Raw genomic sequence first — 12,776 nt, forward strand, 5'->3', positions numbered from 1 at the left:
GCTGGAAGGGGACTGGGGTGAGGAAAGGGGGGCACCCGGCCCCTCAGGGTGGGTGGGGCTGCCGCTCACCGGAGCCAGCGAGGGAGTCCCAGCACCTCTTAGTCCGGGGCCCCTTAGGATTCTGTGGGCCCACCCCAGCGCGGGCGGCCACACCCCGCTCCAGGGCATAGGGCCAAGGTGCTCCAGGGCAGCCCCGACCACGGAACCCCGGCGGAACCAAGGGAAAGAGGATGGGGTGGCCGCTAAGACAGGGCCAGCGAGCACGCAGAGCAGAGCGACAGGTGCCCGCCACAGGCACCTCCCGTGCGCTCGGTGCTCTGCAGCTCTGGACGGTCTCCTCCCGCTCCCGCTCGGGTGGGTGTGGGGGAGTGGGCCCACGGCAAGTGCAGACGGGTCCCCCAGAGGGTGGGGTCTCCTCCTCCGGGGCAGGTGCATCCAGGGGAGGGCGGTCCCCAGCTGGGGCCGCTGTGCTCTGCGGCTCAGAGGTGGGGCTGGCTTCCGCCGCCTCTAGCGCTCCCCACGGGCTCCCCACGGGCCGGCCGTGTCTCTCAGCAGGTCTCCAGGAACCCAGCCAGGCCACTGGCGGCGGCGGGGGCGGGGCTGAGCAAACCACTGAGCCACGCTGTGGGGTGGGGGGTTGCCCTTGAACCGGCACACCTGCTGAGGACCGGCCGGGCACAGACGTCCTCGGGCAGAGACGGTGAGGTGCAGGGATGGCCACCGAACGTGGGTAGGCAGGTGAGCGGGCGCAGGATCTGGCTGCCTGGGGGGGGGGGGGGGGGGGGCTGCGCCCACCCACAGGGCCGGCCACCAGGGGGCGCGCCTGCGCGGCCCCGTGAGGGAAAGGGAAGACTCCGCGCCCCTCCCCGCCCGCCGCCGCCGCCGCCCGCCACCAGGGGCAGGAGGCCTCCGAGGGAAGGCCGCCGGGAGAAGCCGGGCCCTCCTTGCTGTTCCTCCTGCCGGGGCCGAGGGACGGGAAAGCCGTTCAGCTCAGACACACGCCAGGGGGCTGGCGACGACGCCGGTCAGATGGCCCCGGCGCGTGGGGCCACACTGGGCCTGTGGGTCTCCGGGGGGCCGTCTTCAGGACCAAGCCACCCGACACGCTGGCCGGGGGATGTCCCCAGGAGCCACGACCACGGTCCCCGAGGTCAGGCCCAGCAAGCAACGCCCTGGTCTCTGCTGCTGCTCCCGGGACACGGCCCGGCTGCCCCGAGACCCTCTGTCCTCGGGTTCAAAAAGCACACGGCAGCCGCCCGCCCGCCCCCCCCCCCACGGTGCCAGGAGCTGCACCCCGGGCCCTGGCCCTGCGCGGCAGCAACGGCCAACGGGAAAGGTCCGGCCCACAGAACCGGCGTGACACACAGAGCTCGGGAGCATGTCAGAGCGTGTCACAGCGAACTCATCTCTGAGGCCCAGCCAGGAAGGACGGGGTGGGCACTTCCCCAGGGAAACCAGATGCTGCTGGCCTCCTGTGGCCACAGTGGGAGCTCCTTCCTGAATTGACAGCTGCACCCCACCCCTCCCCCACCGCAAGCCGGTGCCTGCCACCACCTGGGCCACCAGAGTCCAGCACGGGGCCACCCGGCTACCCGAACCATCACTGAGGAGGGGCCCACTCCTCTCCACTCCCTGCCCTCACCCGCTTGCCAGCCGCCCGGCGGAGGGCAGGGGGCAGAAGCGGGGGCACGCCTGTGTGCGGAGAGAGGTCACCCCTGCCTGCCTCACGGGGCAGCTGCCCCCGGCCCCGGGGAAGGAGAGGATGCGGGGGCAGGACTGAGGCGCCCGGGCGGGAGCACCGGCGGTCCGGAGCCTCCTGCTCTCAGGCCTGGGCAGGACTCAGCACGCTGGCAACGGTGCTGACCGGCTGCCGTGACGACAGACAGCTGCCCGCCCCTGTGCCGGGACGGCCGCCAGGGCTGCACGCTGCCCCGCAAAGGACAGAAAGCGCCCCTCTTGGGCTGCGTGGGCCGCCCGGGAACCCGGTCCCATATTCTTCCTGTCTCTGGCTCTTTGTGCGTTTTGTCTGCAAGCCTTTAAAGACGAAGAGCCACCCTCTGCCCATACAAATGCGGGCCCTGCCTGCCTTGGTCCGCGGGCCGGAACGTGCCACCCCCCCTTTAGACAAAGGACGTGTTCCTGAGGGGCCCTGTGAGACCAGGACGCCCGCACCCAGGTTCAGGAGCCAGGACGCTCCTCCTGTGTCGTCCCCTCCAGCACTGCTCCAGGTGGACCCGTGTGACCTAGAAGGACACAGCAGAGGGGAGGGAACAGGAACACAGACATGAAGTTGTAAAACGGCTGAGGCTTCAATCTCGGGGCCCCTCTCTTCTCTCTCTCCCCCCCTCTGCCCCCTCGCTCGCTGTCTCTTTCTGTCTCCCGTCTGTCACATCGCTGGCTCTGGGAAGCCCTGCCCTGTGCTGCCCTATGGAGGGGCCCCATGGGGGAGGCACCGAGGCCCCGCCACAGCCACGGGAGCCAGCTTGGACGCAGGGCCCGCCTGACAGGCAGACCGGGTGGCTTGGGCCCTAGCTGATGCCTGGACTGCGGCCTGTGAGCCACCTTGAGCCAGAGCCCCCCAACCGAGCCCTCTAGGAGCCTGTCCTCAGACAGTGTGGAGGTCAGATCACAGGGATTAGTGGTGGCAGGGGTACGTCGGGGTAACTCGGTGTGCAGCAACGGGTGAGAAATACATGGAAGCGGTCCAGCAGGGAAGCGCCACGACCCGGTAGCTGGGGGCCGGGGGGGGGGGGGAGGGAGGACGAGAGGCAGAGGCTAGTCCGTTTGATCCCACGGCCACAACACGCTCGTGTGCCACGTCGCAGAGCCACTCAGGTATTTACGTGGAGCAAGCCTCTCTGAGTAAGTCTGGAGCAAAGGAACCCACGAGAAACCCCGGAAGCCATTAGGAAGAGCCTGGAAAGCCCGATGACACAGAAACTAAACGCGTCTGCCTGGCCCGAACAAACCCAAAACCACAGTCAAGAGACAAGTGGCAGCGCAGCTCGGGGAAAGATTAGCAAGACGTGACTCAGGCCTCGTAGCATTACCCTATAGAGAGAGCTTGAAGCGGTCCAGCAGGAAAAGCGCCAAGACCCGGTAGCTAGAGGCAGGGGGCGTGAGCAGGGAGAAGGAAAGGCAGAGGCTACACCCTTTGACCCCACGGCCAGAACACGCTCGGGCGCCGCCTTGCAGAGCTGCTCATTCTGGAGACAAATGGCGGCCGGTGCCGGGCACTGCATTGCCCCCACCAGCCGGGGACAAGCCACCGCGGAGTCAAACAAACAGCGACCACCAAAGAGACCGGCCCTAGTGGGTGGGTGGCGGTCGTGGCGCCGGGTGCCGAGCAGCTCCGGGCGGCACCGCCGGGGACCTGGGAGGCCATGTTGCTGGAGAAAGGCAGTGGCTTCCCAGCAGCTAGAGGGCCGACGGCACCCACGGACCAGACGACTGGCAGGGCCGGTCCCGGGCAGACGACCCCCTTTCCCGTCTGCACGCTCCCCCCAAATCCACGTTCTCGGTCTCAGGGCCCAGGGTCCTCCCCCGGCCCCGAGCTCAGGGTGCGGCTCTGTCCTCTGCCTCATCCAAGGGTTCTTTGCATCCCCACTGCCGGGCCCCACTCTGATCTCCGCCCCTCTCTCTCCTACGTGTCCGGACCTATCCGCTCCGGTCTGGGACTTGCCGGGCGCCTGTACAAACCCGACAGACACCTTCTCCCCGCCAGGGCTGTGGACGGTGCCCTCCAGACAAACCGGGGCAGGAAACGCTGACTGCCCCTCGATGGGAAGTCCCCGAATCCTCGAGGGCTAGCAGCCTCCTGGCGTTTCCCAGGCCCGTGGGGACCCGGCCAAGGGGCTATGCCCAGGTAGGGAGGGCACGGGGCACGCACACACCTAGGAGTGAGTCTCAGGTCTCCGCAGCAGTGCTCCTCACAGAGGGGGTCCCAGACCCGTGGTGGTGGCAGCAGCGTCAGCCCGGAGCTTGTTAGAGTCACAAGTTCTCAGGCCCCACCGCAGATCTGCAAGATCAGAGACTCCGGGGTGGAGTCCGGCGTCGCGAGGTTGAACAAGCCCTCCAGGTGTTCCCACGCGGCCGTCCAGCCTGAGAACCACGGGGACGGATGGTTCCTGATGGCACCCACTTGTAGAGAAGCCACGAGCTTTCTCTGCCTCTGCGGGGCCGCCCCTGCTTGTGACCTCCCCAGGTGACAGGCAGGGACAACCACAGCTGGTCCTGGAGAACAGGGTGACTCGGGCAGGACTCTCTCCCAGGGGGGCCACACCTGTCAAGTGGCGTGGGAAAGACTGTGTTACCTTCCTGCCGTCCTCACCTGCAGGAGCCTGGAGAGCTCCCCTGGCCAACACCACACTCGCGGGTACGGGCACCAGCTCTGCCCACCTTTTCCCGGGTACCGGGTACTAGGCCTGTGTGTGTGTGGAGGTGGGATCCATGCTTTACAGAGAACTGTCCCAGACGCACTCAAGGTCGCTGGAACACACAGCGCGCCGGGCAAGGAAGGGGTGGGGGGGGGGGGAGGGGGGCGGGGGTGCCACGATCCGGTCCCCGGGAGGCTGGATGCGCCCCGGACCGCACAGCAAGGCCGCTCTCCGAGGCCAGGGCGGGGAGGGGCTGCAGACGCGGTGACTATGCCCTTGGTCATCCCGGTGGGCCCGCCGCCCCCTTCTCCCCTCACTAGGCCCCCGGGGGCCCTGATACACTGGCCCTGGCCGTCTACAGGGCCAGACACCGTCAGGTCGGCCTCGCCCCGGCGGAACGCACAGGTCCCCAGGCCTCGGGGAACGGAGACTCTGGCAGGGGCCAGGACCCGGAGAGGCGGGGGGCGGAGCCCAGGGACGGAGGGCGGAGCCCAGGGACGGAGGGCGGTGTCCAGAAGGCCGGGGCGTCGTCCGGGCACGCCGCGCCCACCCTCACCGCCCCGGCACCGGTCTCCTCCTGTCCCTCAGCGCGCCACAGGAAGCCCCGCCCCACAGGTCGCGGGGCACCGCCTTCCTGCCCACCCCTTCCGGCTAGCTCCGCCAATGCCCCAGCTCGGCTCAGGACGGGGCCGCTCCCAGGCCGCCCGCGGAAGCCCCGGCCCCGCGGCCTGACGGACGTGTCCCCTGCCCAATCAAAACAAGCCGGTCGCCTGCGCGCCCCTCTGGGCTCGGCTCCCGCGCGCTCCTTTCTAGCGGTCGGGCCCGGTGGGCCGCGCGACGCCTAGACGTCCCGGCGGGACGAGCGGGACGTCTGCGTGCAGAGTCGCGCAAGTCGTCGTGTCCGTCCACGCCAAGCCCTGCTTGTGTGCTTTCGGCTGGAACTTGGATCTTGAAGTGACGGACCTCACGGGGAGTTCCGGAGAAGCGCCAGGGCGCCTCCCGCAGTTCCCTGGGACCGGCAGGGTGCACATCTAGTGCAATCGCACACCCGGCTTTGGCATTGCTGCCGTCCGAGAGCTGCTCCGTGTGTGCCGCACCCGCGTGTGCGGCCGCGCGTAGCTCTGCACTTTCGCCACGCGTGTAGATTCAGGCGACTCCCACGGGCATCCGCGTCCAGTTGGTTCCCTCCCAAGGACCCCTCCTGTTAACCTTTCGTAACCACAGCCTCCTCCCCTCTGCTCCGTCCCACCCCGCGACCACCAGTGTTGTGTGCTCGCTCGTGTACAAGTTGGTCATTTGAGCACTTCGGTAAATGGAACCATGATGCGGTATGCAGTAGGTCTCGGTGACTCCGGGTGGGCTTTTTTCCCTTCACTCTCATAATGCCCTTGAGATCCATCCAGATGGTTGCGTGTATCCATAGTCAGTTCTTCCTTCGTATTGCTAGCTACGGTCCTTGGTGTGGACCGACCGGTTGCTTCAAACATTCACCCGCTGAAGGACACGCTGCTCGTCCCCAGTCCTAGGCTGCTGCAGATACCCCCGCTATGGACATTCACGTACGTGTTTTCGCGTGATCCTAAGCTTCTGTTTCTTTGGCCTAAATGCCCAAGAGTGCAATTGCTGGGTCCTATGGACATGGATGTTTAGCTTTAAATATTTCATTTAATTTTAGGGTATTTATTTAAGTAATCTCTATACCGAACGTGGGGCTCCAACCCACCACCCCAGGATCAAGGGTTGCACGCTCTTCCCACCGAGCCAGCCAGGCGCCCCTGGATGTTTAGCTTTAGGAGAAACTGCCCACTTGCGGTCCACCCTGGCTGTTATCATTTTTCCATTAGCACCCTGCACAGTTTTAGAGCGCATCATCGAACATTTTTACAAAGCAACATTATATTAAGCAAGATTGTTAACAATTTTGTCTCTCTCTTCTACATATAGTCTTCTAATGCAATCACCAACATAGTCATTTACAGAGTTTTACAAAGCATATACCCTGGGGCGGGGGTGGGGGGCGGGCAGGGAAAAACAAAAATGAATAAAAATAAAAAGCATAATCCTATATATTTAATTGTGATTTTCTCTTACTTACTTACTTATTTAGCAATAGGTCTTTGAAAACCTTCCATGTCACTAAACAAATGTCTAGCTCATTTCTCTTCTGGCTGCGTGGTATCTGATGCATGTACTGTATGTATGTACTATATGCAGGTACTACAATTTACATAATGAATCCCCAACTGGATGGTACGTTTACCTTTCCTCTTCTCTCTGCCATTGACATTAGCACCGCAAGTATCAACTGTGAACGTGTGTCAGCCTCCCTCTAGGATAATTACCTCTAAGTGAAATTGACAGGCCAAAACCTATGGGCGTTTGAAATGTCAATAGATACTAAGAGATGGCCTTCCCGACCAAAAGACCCCACTGGTGGTACATACACTAGGGCTGTTAGTTCTTTGTTACCTATGTTGCAAATATTTTGCCCCCAGTATGTCTTTTGTCTTCAAGGACAAGGCTTGCCGGTTTGGGCAGTCAAGAAGGTATACATTTTTTTTTTTAAGTTTTTATTTTACTTTTATTCTTAATTACTTATTTTCTTTGAAAAATTTTAACGCGATTTATTTCTGAGAGACAGAGACAGAGAACAAGCAGGGGAGGGGCAGAGAGAGAGAGGGAGACACACAATCTGAAGCAGGCTCCAGGCTCGGAGCTGTCAGCCCAGAGCCCCACACGGGTCGAACCCACGAATCGTGAGTGAGATGGTGACCTGAGCCGAAGTCGGACGCTTCACCGACCGAGCCACCCAGGCACCCCAATTTTTAATTATTTTCCATGTTTGTTTATTTTTGAGAGAGAGGGAGAACGCGAGTGGGGGAGGGGCAGAGAGAGGGAGTCAAGAGGATCCAAACCGGACTCTATGCTGACAGCACAGAGCCCCATGTGGGGCCAGAACTCACAAACCGTGAGATCATGACCTGAACCCAAGTCGGAGGCTTACCCGAATGAGCCACCCAGGCGCCCCTAAAGTTTTTGTTTTTAAGTCATCTCTACACCCCCCCCCCCTTGGGGCTCCAACTTCAAACCCTGAGGTCAGGAGTCACATGCTCTACAGACTGAGCCCGCCAGGCGCCCCAAAGTTACACATTTTTATACCACCAAGGGTATTAAACTGTCAATTGGCGATTTCTGGGTTGCGTATCGTGGGCACGAAGGCCTCCTCCCACGTGTGATGACAGTAAGGAGACTCGGGGTGGCATTGATGAGCCTGTTGCCAAGTCCTCGGTGACCCGGGCTGGTAGGTTGACCCGCTGGGCCAATGGCTGTGGCCCTGGGCGCCGGTCACATGATGCAGGGCTGCCTAGGCTGGGGGCTGGGGGTGGTGCCACTCTGACAGCCAGCCCCTGCCCTCCAGGGATGCCAGTCCAGTTTGGGAGAAAGACCAGCGAATACGGAATGAGAAACACGCATAGGTGGCGCGCGGGTAAGCAAGAGAAATCCCGGGGAAGAGGACGCAGTGCAAATGCAAAGTCAGGGGTGGGTGAGCAGGGATGTGCTAGGGCCGTGGGGAGGAGCTCCCGGGGTGGGGAGGAGCTCCCGGGGTGGGGAGGAGCTCCCGGGGTGGGGTTCCCAGGTGCCAGGAGCAAACGGCTTTCAGAAGGTCAGAGGGCAGAACCGAGACCCCACCTAAAACCCGTGTTGGTGAAGGGTGGCCCCCGCGGGACAAAGGCAGGATGGTGCTATAAGGAGAAGTGGGTCTGAGGGAGCGGGGACGAACGCCCCCCTGACTCCAGTCCTAGCAGCCGCGAACAGGGAGGGGCTGCCTTCCCCCCACCCCTAGCTGCAGGCTGAGAGAGGAACTGCTCCCCCTGCATCGTCGTGGTACTGCTGGGCTCCGGGCCGGCCGAGCACATCCACCCTCCCTGGAAGGGTAGCTCACCCCAGGCTTCCGGCCCAGGACCCCCAGAGGCCCAGCGGGACACGCGTCAGCAACCTCGACTTGAAGACACGGCCCACCTTGGTGGAGAATCTGCAGGCCTGTCGAAGACAGGACTGGCCCTGTGGACCTTCCCAGGGTGCAACTCTCAGAGGCCAGAGGACATCGTTTGCGGTCATGGCATTGCGAGCTTGCGGTGTGCCTCGGGCGTGATCCCCATTCACGGCTGTGCCATCCCGCAGCCCTAGCAGCCTGTTAGAGGCGTGATCCCCATTCACGGCTTCTTCCACACCACTAGCTGGCAGGTGGCCCAGGCGGGGTGTGGATCAAGGACGTCGGGCTCAAGCCAGATCCCCTTCTGTGGGGCTGTGCTCTACGGCGCGGCTCGCTCCCTCACTTGGAGGTCCCCGGGGAACGTGTGGCACACTCAGCATGTCCTGGAGGCTTGAGAGGTGAGCCCAGGTGGCCACCCCCCACGGAAGCCTCCTCGGGCCAGCACACAGCAAAGGGGGCAGGGTGAGAAAGAGAGCCGCCTTCCCCTCTTGTGCTTAACTGGGGTGGGGTGGGGTGGGGTGGGGCGGGGGGGGGACTTTAAAACCCAGACTGGCATTACCTTTGATTTCTCAGGAGATCAGAGAGCGGCGCTCGTGGATATCTACGCGTTGTTTGCGTTATTGTGATAGAAAGCTACTCCACCTCCCCAAGTCTTCAATGGCCTGTGAGACACAACAAAATAAAAACACAGAAGAGGGAATCAAACAGATAAGAATAATTTTAAAAGCCCAGGCACGGGGCACCTGGGCGGCTCACTCACTAGAGCACACAACTCTGTGTCTCGGGGTTGCGAGTTCCTGCCCCGCGTTGGGCACACAGAGGTTCCTTAAAAGAAAAAAAAAAGCACCCAGTCAATTTTGAAAAAGAACTGTCGAAGTCGGGCGCCTGGGTGGCTAAGTCTGTTAAGTGTCTGACTTTGGCTCAGGTCATGATCTCTCGGTTCGTGAGTTCGAGCCCCACGTCGGGCTTTGTGCTGATGGCTCAGAGCCTGGAGCATAGATTCTGTGTCTCCCTCTCTCTCTGCCCCTCCCCTGCTCGTGCTCTTTCTCGGTCTCACTATAATAGACATGAAAAAGCGTAGGGGTAACAAAACATAGCCTTTGGAATAAAAGCCGTCAACAGACGGATGAAACCACAAACAGATGCCACTGAAGAAAGAATTACTGACCTGGAAGATGGTCCTCAGAAATCATCTCCTGCCCCATATCCCCTCGTGGTGGATAAGGTTGCTTCCGCCTTCCCTGAGAAATTGTGGCAGCCCCTCCTCAGAGATCCAGGCTCTGCCTCTTCCAGGCCCCTCATCCTGGCGTCTAGGTGTCTGCTCAGCCCGACCTCTTCCCCGCTTCCCCTCGCCTTAGGGACGGCAGCTTTCTGCCATACGATCTGTTTCTTCAGCCCTCCGGGCCCTGAGCCACCAAATGCTCGTATTCGATTTCGTCTGCTGAGAAACCGTGTCTATTTCTCGTCTCCTTCTCCTGCCCGACTGCTACAGAGTCGGACCTGGGAGTGGTCTCAGAAGAGGGGCCCGCCAAGTGGGGATGTGGGGATGGGTGTGGTCGCGCCCTTGGGCCCCAGGGCAGGGCTCGGGCTCCCTGCCAATGGGAACTGGGCGCCTACGTAGCACCCGTGGTCTGCGGGGACCTCTTCCTTCGTCAGGCTGTCACCCGCAGTGAACGGGGATGAAGGGCCACCTGCGGGAAGCCCTGAGGAGCCGGCGTGGCTGCTGTACTGTCACGGCGGTAAGGACGGCTCTGAAGACTGTGGTGTGGTGATCCCGGAGCGCGCAGAGAAAACAATGGCAACTTTAGTTCCTTACCTCTCAGCTCCAGTCACAGCACGACGACACGCACAGAACTCCCCCGACAGCCCTAAAAATTCCCTTCCTTCTGTACCTGCAAGGGTTCCTCGTGGTGAAAATTAAACACAAGTTTATCGGTGCGGGTTACAGAATCCCCAAGTCCACTGAATTCCCAGCCTCTCTGTGTTTCTCGTGTGAAAGGTATGGCCGTGGTTGGAGGAGTGTGGCCCGGAAACCTGGAACTGGGACGTCTGCTCGGCCTCAGTCGAAGCTGAGAGTCGGGATGCCATCAGCCCCTCTGAGCACCCCCACAGTGGTTCAAGTAGCTGCCCCGTGTCTAAGGGACTGGTGTCCCATCGCTAGAAGAATGTGTCATTATCTCGTGTGGGCTTGGTCCCTTGTAATGCAATTCATGTTGTCCTTGAGATCCTGTGCAACATCCCGCTTGCCATTCAGCCCATATGTAGGGTGCAGTCACAGTTTGCCCCACGGCTAAGTCTGAACCATGAGGAAATAGCTCACGTGTCAAGAAAAATTCCTAGATGTAACTGGTATCTAACAGATCAATCCTATTTGAACATTTGTGGGAATGGATTCTCAGGCTACCAGGCTAAGGAGGTGAACTAAGGCACTCACTGGGGTAGATTCACTGATAGGGATGTACTTACTAAATGTTACTGACGGAATGTGGAGCACTCGTAGCTGGTAAGAAATACAGGCCCGTGCTTGTTTGGTTGACTGAACTTGGACTCACTGGTGGCCAGTAGTTGATCGGTTTCAATGCCCGGACTCCCTTGGCATGAGGTGGAGACGGGAATCTAAAGTGTTACGAGAGAAAGAGAAAAAAACCCCAAGTGTTAGAGAGAGAACAACTTGGGAAGCGTTAGAGAGAGAAGATCACGTTGGATCTGAACACTCCACACCCTATGTTCCACAGGATGGTCCAGAAGCAGCTCCTTTCAGTGAAGCTTTGAGAGAACCATTAGAGTAGGAACAGTTGCATCTTAGAAAAGCTCTGGAAAGATCACCATGGGGGCCCCTGGCTGGCTCAGTTGATAAAGAATGCAACTGTTGACCTCTGGGTAGTTAGTTTACCACATTGGGTGTGGAGCCTTGTTAAAAAAAAAAAAAAAAAGATCAGGCGCCTGGATAGCCCAGTCGGTTAAGTATCCGACACTTGATTTTGGCTTAGGTCAGGATCTTCAAGGTTCGTACATTCGAGCCCTGCATTGGGTTCCGTGCTGACAGTGCAGAGCCTGCTTGAGATTCTCTCTTTCTCTGTCTGGCCCTCCCCTGTGTTCTCTCTTCTCTCTTAAAAATAAACATTTTTTAGAAAAGAAAAAAGAAAATGAATGAAATAAATCAGGCCAAGTGCTACAGCATGTTTGATATATAGAACTCTAAATGCTCCAGGTATGGGAGCCAAAAATCTGGCTTGAGCTGCTCCAGTGGAGTCACAGACTCTCACCCAGTTTTGAGACCCAGAGTCCCTTCATGGACTGGGAGGTGGGTCCCCTGAGACACACACTGCACCATTGCTCCGGTGGAAACCACAAAGGGATCTGCAGGCCTGTACTCAAGTGACAGGTTGTCCCGGAGAACAGGTGTGCTTGAGCAAGCAGGCCTCCCTCCTTGGCAGGCCACACCTATCAAGTGACATGGGAAAGGCTTTGTTACCTTTCTCCTGTCCCCACCTCCAGAAGTGTGGACAGTTCTGGGATTTACGGAGATCGCTGGTAACTCAAGCACTAACTCTGCCCACCTCTCTTGGATCCTATTCTTGTTGGGGGGTTGAGGGGCTTATTGTGAACCATCTCAGGGGCACACTTTCGATGTGCTGGAACACAGTGGGCAGGGAAAGGAGTGTGTTGAGGAGGCGTGGGGGTGTGCCACAATCTGGGCCCTGGGAGGACGGAAGCGTCCAGAACTGCACCGCAAGGCTGCCCTCAAAGGCTAGGAGTGGGGCACAGCCGGAGAAGGAATGACAGTGCTCCTTTGCCACCCTTGGTGCGGTTGTCGCCTCTGTCTCCAAGTCACCCTGGGGAGCATAACGTCTCTTTTCTCTGCCTGGTCAGGGTGGGCCCAAAGGTGTACACGGGGTCTGCCATGCCCTGGATCATGAGGGAGGCTTCTCCTTGCCCTTTCTCCAGCGAGAGGGCGCAGCTCTGCCACTTGTCTTCGACGAACCGGGAAACTGTGCATGGCTTACAGCAAAGGCAGCTCCGGAATCTTCGGTTAATGCAGGGGGCGGGGTGGTGGTGCGGGGGCGGGGCGAGCCTGCCGCTCCGCCGACAAAGGGACATGGACCTAGGCTCCAGCACAGCAAGTGCCACGGGGTCCTGGAGCTCAGAGGGAGGCTCGTGGGGGGGGGGGGCGTATCCCAGCCCCGTGACCCCGGGGAACACGCAAGCAGCCACAGTAAGCCACACTCAGGGGTACTTTCCTTCTTTCAACCCCAGGAGTATATGGCGTTCATAGTTACGGCAAAGCCTCGGGGAAGAGTTCTACACCCAAGATGGCCGGCCGGAAACAGGCTTCTCGCGCCGATGTGGCGAGGCCAGATTGGCTAGCTGGCCGCCCGCATTTGAACGCTCAGCTGTGTCCCGGT

The 12,776-nt window shown here is 60.3% G+C and overlaps 2 long non-coding RNA genes across 5 annotated transcripts; one reads left to right on the top strand and one right to left on the bottom strand.

Moving 5' to 3' along the window:
* Positions 1 to 7,991: 7,991 nt before the first annotated feature.
* Positions 7,992 to 9,070, top strand: LOC109497091. Its single transcript, XR_002739851.2, has 2 exons — positions 7,992 to 8,768; positions 8,944 to 9,070. It is a non-coding gene; the product is annotated as an uncharacterized LOC109497091 (long non-coding RNA).
* Positions 8,765 to 12,769, bottom strand: LOC109497090. 4 transcript variants are annotated; one of them, XR_006592953.1, is made up of 4 exons: positions 11,846 to 12,769; positions 10,837 to 10,986; positions 9,539 to 10,274; positions 8,765 to 9,032 (listed from the first exon to the last, which is right to left on the bottom strand). It is a non-coding gene; the product is annotated as an uncharacterized LOC109497090 (long non-coding RNA). The 4 variants fall into 4 exon arrangements; XR_006592954.1 differs by lacking the exon at positions 11,846 to 12,769 and having other exon boundaries at positions 9,539 to 10,262; positions 10,837 to 11,386; XR_006592952.1 differs by lacking the exon at positions 11,846 to 12,769 and having other exon boundaries at positions 10,837 to 11,386.
* Positions 12,770 to 12,776: the final 7 nt, after the last annotated feature.

Source organism: Felis catus, chromosome X, assembly GCF_018350175.1.
Source record: "Felis catus isolate Fca126 chromosome X, F.catus_Fca126_mat1.0, whole genome shotgun sequence".
NCBI lineage: Eukaryota > Metazoa > Chordata > Mammalia > Carnivora > Felidae > Felis > Felis catus.